The sequence below is a fragment of the Hibiscus syriacus genome, unplaced genomic scaffold (assembly GCF_006381635.1).
Source record: "Hibiscus syriacus cultivar Baekdansim isolate YM2019G1 unplaced genomic scaffold, ASM638163v2 tig00000340_pilon, whole genome shotgun sequence".
NCBI lineage: Eukaryota > Viridiplantae > Streptophyta > Magnoliopsida > Malvales > Malvaceae > Hibiscus > Hibiscus syriacus.
This window is the reverse complement of record NW_024061783.1, coordinates 4,534,723-4,542,311: the sequence shown is the minus strand read 5'-3', so window position 1 is coordinate 4,542,311 and position 7,589 is coordinate 4,534,723. Positions and strand designations below refer to the sequence as shown.

Below are 7,589 nucleotides of genomic sequence, written 5' to 3'. Positions count from 1 at the left end.
CGTCTGTAGCGATGTACACCCCGCAGCCAGTTCATATGGGTTCGCAGCCATATTAGATGCAAGCACCGTCGTTCCCATACCAAATGCTGCCACAACCACAAAGTTATATGATCCCTCTTGGAGGATATTATGGTTCTATGTTTATAAATCCAACTTATGGTTCATATGCTGATTATTTGGCGGGTCCAGCCTCACCACCGATAGTAGCCGCACAGACACCTCCTATACAGTTTTCTCACTCATCGATGTCTGTGTTTTCTCAGTTTTCTATGAGCGGTGAGATAGTCAGTCATACACCTCTAAGGTCCTTATTCTATGGAGGTACTACATCGTCATCAGTTCCTCATCAACAAAATGTATCTGCTCCTGATGACGACGACGACAACAATGATGATAATGACTGTGAGGAGTTAGAACAAGTTATACGAAGAAATCTTCCTCGAGACAAACAGTCACCGCCCTGCGGAACACATTTAAGACGCAGACATCGATAGATTCAAATATTTTATTATATTTGTATTTAATTGTTTGTTAGACAAATAATTGTAATTTTTTTATTATTTACCATTTAATACTTAATTTATTTTATTAATTTTTTATTACTTAATTCAAGCGAATGGTGATGATTATTTAGTATTTTTTAATCGTTTTATAATAATAATAGTAAATATATGTATCAAAAACAATTGTATTTTAAAAGTTTTTTGTATTTAAAATTATATTGAAATATCGAATTGATATTAGTTTGATAAAATTTAATAATTGTCTTCGATAATTCAAAAACAACAAATTGTTGTTATCATTGTTCGATTGACTCGTGCTTATACGTGAACAAATACGTGTTTTAATACATATTACGTGTCATGTCTTTTTAGAGTAAAACTCGTATAATTTTTTAAAGTTTCTCACCTATTTTCTGTTTTATTTTAATCACATATAACGCCAACGTAGAATCCCGTTGTACCAATAAAAATGTGTCATATAAACCAGAGCTTTGTCAAAACAAATCTCATTTTTCTTAATAAAAATGGATAATTTGACTTTGAATGGTTATTCTTTATTGTTTTCTTGTATTGTTTTCTTGTTTAATTAATCAATGTTTATCAAATTGCATTAACTTAAAGTAAATGTGAATTAAATTACAATAACTATTATTTGATAAACAATAACTACATCAGTTTCTCGTCAACGATTACTTGATGACAAAAGAAGTGAACATGTTTTTACTATGTCTTGGGTTTCTACAATGCCTACATCTTTTGTTTTGTCTAGATGTTTATCGAATATCCATATCATAATAAATTCAAGTGGATTTTGGACGACCACGGTCCCTCAATAAAGTCGGATCTGGTACAATCGAAACCCAATTCTGAACCTCATTAGGGTCTTTCTCATTACCTATGAGGGAACTCAAATTCTTATACCTTAAACACTTCCGATAGTAGGTATACGAGATCCACAAAACGGTTATAATCTTTACCGGTATGCGAGCAAGTTGCTATTACATGATAGCATGAATACTTCAGAGCTTGAAAAAAACCACAATCGCACCATCTGTCCCGTAGATTTACTCTTAACGAGTTAGCTTCAATCCCTTGAAGAGGTTTCGACATCTTTGTGACACGAAACAATTCATGCGTTCTAGAGAAGCTTGTTATAGACATTCCATTTGATGCATAAATTCTTTTTTGTAGATCTGTAACAATCTAGGGTGATAGACATGACCGGTTTGCATCCATGTTTGAGCTTGTCCCCCGAGCTTCGCAAAAAGCGCTCCCAAACGAAAATATGTCGTTTTTACCAAAGCCGTTCCAGGTAAATGATGTGCCCCCTTTAAGGTCAAATTGATTGTCTTAGCCAAATTGGTCGTCATGTGTCCATATCTATATCTACCATCATATGCATTTGTCCACATTTCTTTATTGATGAGGTTGATGTAATCATATCCTTCCTCGTTCTTCGCCCGCAAATCATGAAGCATGGATTCAAATGTTTGATGTAGTAGTTCGTAACCTGAGCATAAAATGTAAAACTTCCTAACTTTATTTCTATAAAAAATGAAAATGATTGAAAAAAATAATAACAATTTCACATACCCACGCGCATAAATAATTGGCACTCATCATTCTTCTTGAACCTTCCATGATAGTTCGTAGCAATGTGTCGGATAATATCTTGAAGACCGTGAAGTCACATAATCAAATGAGAACTCAAAGACTTATAAATTAAAAATAATAATTAAAAAAATCATTAATTTATCGAGTGATTAATAATATGTAAATTCGGATCTTAACATTTAATTTGAAAATGAAAACATTTCTGCTTAGTAAAAAAATAGATATGGGCAAAGCTTGATCCATTTCACAATCATTCTTGTAAACATTTGAAAACAAAACATCCCTCGGCGGATGCAGAGTAGCAAAACAAACAAAATGCAGTTCCATCCAACACAATATGATCATACATTACACGACAAAATAACTAAAAACAAGCACCACATGAGGAAATCTAGCACAACAATCAATCCCATACCCTTCATTCCTCTATACATTAGAAATCCCATACTATGCCTACCAGGTTTATTCATCAAAAATCCAAATACAGGCCATTGAAAAGTTGTTCGACAAGCTTTCATTACCTAAACAAGTTCCCTCCTCTTGAAAACGAGGTCAGTCGTGGGAAACAAAATACATTAGTCAAGGTGTCCGAACCACCTGGATCTACAGACTGTATGTTAGTCATGGCAAGCAAAGGGTAGGGCGGCCTGCTCTTATCATGTTTATAAACCGGAATACCGGGCTGCAAGGTGGTTCACTGTAAACTAGTGGCCCTATCAGTTGCAGGGATAGATGCAGCTTCAGGAAAAGTGTGTTGAACCACCATGTTGTTGCCATCGAAAGCATTGGCAGATGATGTGCCGCCGCCCTTCGCAGTTTGCTCAAGAAGACGAACAAGTGACATGAATATCTCCATCCTCGTAACATCCCTGTTTGCCTGTACAGGAACTCGAGTTAAACAACAATTCAAAGAAATAGTCTATTACTAGTCTATTGTGATTGGACTGCATAACATTAATCAAATATCATCTCCTATTACTAGTCTATTGTCATATGAAATGGAAAAAAAAATATTAGGCTTGTTGACATCACATTGCTTTTTCAATGGCAGATCTATAGATGACCGGAACAAAAATTTATTGGAATTGGATATTCATAAGATCTCACCTCCACGGTGAAATGTGCCCAGATCTTGTCGTTCCTAGTTTCCATAACTCCTTTCAAGATGGTCAATCCCAACCCTCTGATAAAGTCGGCTATTTCAAGGAAGAAACCCCGTTCTTCACAAAGCATCTGTCATGGGACAAAAACAAAATGCAGTCACACAGATGGAACAAGATAAATTGATCTTTAAGGCAACTTCACATGAAAGATTCCCACCTCTACATGCATCTGACGAGGTCGATTGAGATCCTCAACCACAATAGGGCACAACATAGATTGCGACCCGAACTCAAATGCCCATGTCGCACCTCCCTCAAAGTTTTCCTTTATCTGCAAACTCAAACAACAGCAACATCTTAGAACTAAAGACGTCAGAGAATATAGTACGCATGTAAAAAACATTGCTTCTTACACATCCAAGAAGTAATGACACGACAACCAGTTGATAAATAATCAAAGGTTGGGTTCTACAAGCATAAAATAATCACCATACCTTGGACTCTCCCGTTTGTTTTAACTTGTCTGCATGCCTTGCTACACTTTGTAGGAAAAGCATATGCTTGATGGTCTTTTCGAGAAGAGCATCTATGCTACACTGTTAATCACATTAATGGATGGACATTAACGACTATTCATTACAATAAAAGCATTGCAAAGAATTTAGGCATGTCAAGTTAAAAAAGATGAATTACTTTTGCTCCATTTGGTACAATTTCTCTCAACTCTTTTACTCGATCCTGGATCATCTGGCGATCTTTTGGCCTGGGACGAGGGTTCTCTCCAGGTTTTAGTCTTTTGCGATTTGGTTTGGTTGTTTCATTGTTCCTTTTTGAGTTTGCAGTTGAGACACTGGTATTTCGCCTTGAATTATGACTCTGCTCAACCCATGAACTGATTTGAGACCCATACATTGAAGTAGTCTGAGAGCAAGTTCCAGCATCATCTTTGCTACAGCCAGATCGATAAGAAATGGATGGAAGAGTTCCTCCCTTCAACAGAGACTTAGGAAGGCCACCTAGTAACTCCCCACGAACTTGATTGGAAATATTAGCCTGGCTGAAGGTACCAGAACTACTAGGAACAGATGAGTTGCTGAACTTTGTCAATGTTGTCCTGCAGGACAAATTATCATCTGATATCAGCTTCCCGGCAGAATGGGCACTAGAAACAACAGCATCCAAAAGATGATCTTTACCCATCCGAGAATAAATTCCCCGGTTGGAAATACCTTCACTAGCAGAACAATGATCAGGGAACACATTGGGCATATCCCTGAATATTGAAGTATCCTTGCCCACATTTTGTATCTTCAAATCTTGACCCTCGGCAAGAACACTATTCCATTTCTCACCGAGTAATTTACTCTTCAAATCTGCCCCCAATACATCAAACAAGCCATACCCTGATGGAGGCTGGACGCATGCATCACCGTAGTTAACATTCAAGGATTTAGTACTCGAATGTTCACTTTCATGCTTCAGGCAGTCATGAAAAGAACTAGGAAGTTGCTCAACAAAAGGCATGCTGTCATCAGCGTGGGGCAATGGGATACTAAGTGCTTCAAGCAAATCATTATCCGTACTTTCTTTCTTCGGAATACACATGAAATTCTCAGACTCATGTCCCTGATTAGGAAGTCCCGAAAGCATACAAGTAGTTATTAACTGATCAGTCAGCATGGATAAAGGAACCTCCACCCTAGACGAACCAACTTGCTGAATCCCGTTCCCTGCCAATTGCATGCAAGAGGAAGTAAAAACTTGTTTTTGCAATTTTGGAACAAAACCAGGGATTGATTCTGATTTCATTTGACCATTTGGTGCAGTAATGCTGTTGATAACATGATTTTGTAGAACATGATAAAACTTGTTGATCCATTGACTTTATGCTGCTGTGACTGGCAATTGGTTGACCGATCATTGGCTGACAATTGAACCCAGACCGTGGGTTGCTAAAAGAAACTTGAGGATTCTGCCACAAAGCTGAGTTAGAGTGAATTACTTCGGCACCAACAACTCCAGATTCCATTTTACTTCTACAATATCCGTTTGGCTTCGTCTCTGGACTGATCAGGGAAGATGATCGGTCAATAACCACGGAAGCCTGAGATGAATTGCTTTGTTGGTTGCAGCCATCGGAAACTGAAGCCATGGAATTTGTAGGCCTACATATTCCAGCTGAATCCATTGCAATGGAATTTTCAAAGGAAATGGGTATCCTAGTTTTCTCAATGCATTCATTTGCTCCATAGCTGTTAGAGAGAAGAGCTCCAGGAATGCATCCCAAACCGAAAATTAAACTCTTCGCATCATTCACAAATCCCATGTTCTCCATAATCTGAATAAGGAAGAACAGGTGAACACTTAAGCTTCAAGGCCACTAATATGGCTATAAAATCAAGCATGCACAGTCAAGTTGCTTACAGTCGTGGAAGAACCAAGCTGAAGAACTCCGTGAGGATGAACAGGAATAATCGCAACAGTCTTCAACAGATAGAAGTCAAATAATGAAGCAGAGGGATAAAAAGAAAATAAATAATGAGATACAGTTTAAGAAATTATCAAACCTGCATGCCAGCTGAAAATTGGAGATGCACCTCATTTAGAACCTAGAAGCATCCACACAAAAAATTGTCATGCTATGTTTCGTTACACAACACTACCTCGACACCCAGAAGTTACAATTAGTAATATACCTCTGGGGGGTGGGCATCTGTAATGTAATTATTTGCAAGAATCCACTGATGATTACCAGTAAACGCCGCTCGCCCAACTAACCTGTAAAGAAAAGAAGGCAGTTTTTCACAAGAACACATGAATAATCTGCAAGTGGAAAACTGGAAAGCGGAGAAAAGCCTACCCTTGCCCAACTATAACAATGCGATTATTGATCATCATTTTGTTCATCAGCAAATGGACTTTGTCGTCCCATGTTCGAATCTCGAATCGAGGGGACGTTTCGGATCCCCAGCATCCCTCCTGCTCAGGGTTCTGAAGTCTGGCAATGCATGGAGGGACCAAAGACGGGGCAGGTTCAATGTGACATTCCTCCCAAATTAGTAACCTGAAAGGCGTAAAACATGCAGTTAAAACATGTTAAAACCCAGGAAGAAGAAACATGTTTCTTCTTTTATGAGGGCAAAAATTATTTTACTCTTCGAAGAGATACATGGGAAAATGATGCCAAAAGTTTAGTCATCAATCGAGAGAGAGGACGAGTGAAAATAAATGCATATGATGCCATCAAACTCCAAGAAATCTCATCCTATTGGGGGCAATAAATTTAGAAAATATAACAAAAAATTGAATTCTCCAAGTTTCTAAAATTGTTTCTTCTCTTTATATTTTCTCCAGCTTCCAAACAGACCAAGACAAAAGCAACTCATAGCAGATTCTAATCTATCAAACAAAGGGGAACAATTTGCTGGATTAATGGATTTCAGCAGTGAAAATTGGTCCAATACAAAGAAGGTTTCTTGTCAAACTTATTTACACATCCACTTTTCACTATGATTCTTTACGACAAAACAGAATAATCCAAAACACAAAGTGCCAAAAGCAGAAAAGAAAAAAGCAGCATCAGATAAGAATCAATGTAAAAAAAAGAATAATTACAAGATAACAGTAAATAATCAAACTTTGACATGTAAAACAAGTTTTGCACCTCAAGACTTCAGAAATAGTACTATGCAAGAAATGCTTTCAGCTATGGTGGATCTACTCTTCTGTTTGGTTGCCAAGAAAATCATTCAAAATTTCATTTTTTTTTAACCCCAACATGTAGGAGGGGGGACTATAGATTCAGTTTTAGGAGATATATATTCTAAAAATGTAATCTAGACCCCCCAAAAGGGGGGAACGTATTTTGTTTCTACTTTATTAGCTAAGCCAAATGAAGATACAAGCATAACTCAGATTGAGTAAAACTTCACTTGAGTAACCCGACCAAAGCAAAAACAAGAACAGTAAGGAAAAAGCACTAAATTTTTTCTTCTTTTTTCCTTAAGTTTCTCCACAACCAAACAACCCCAAGGAAAAAAAAGAAGAAGCTTACATAGTATTCTGGCAGCCGATCTTCCAAAAAACAGCATAAGACCATTGATTCACCCCACAAAGTGACTTCAAAGCTTCTTTCAACAAACCACCCATAGCACTTCTCCTTTCTTCTTCTTCTTCTCAAAGATCATACACTTAATATCGAGGCAAAGCAACCAACAAAGAACGACTCAAGGTGCAATTTTTATAACATCCCACATTCAAGAAACATGAAAAGAAAAAAGAGCAACTAAAGCTAACTTCCTCTACAAGAACCTCTACCAGCCTGCTTTGTTCTCAACCCACCGCTTCTTTTTCTATCTGGATCCAAATT

General features: G+C 37.4%; 1 pseudogene; it reads right to left on the bottom strand.

Annotated features, from left to right (window-relative positions):
• Positions 1-2,546: 2,546 nt before the first annotated feature.
• On the bottom strand, positions 2,547-7,369 carry LOC120203459 (annotated as a pseudogene).
• Between the last annotated feature and the right edge of the window lie 220 nt (positions 7,370-7,589).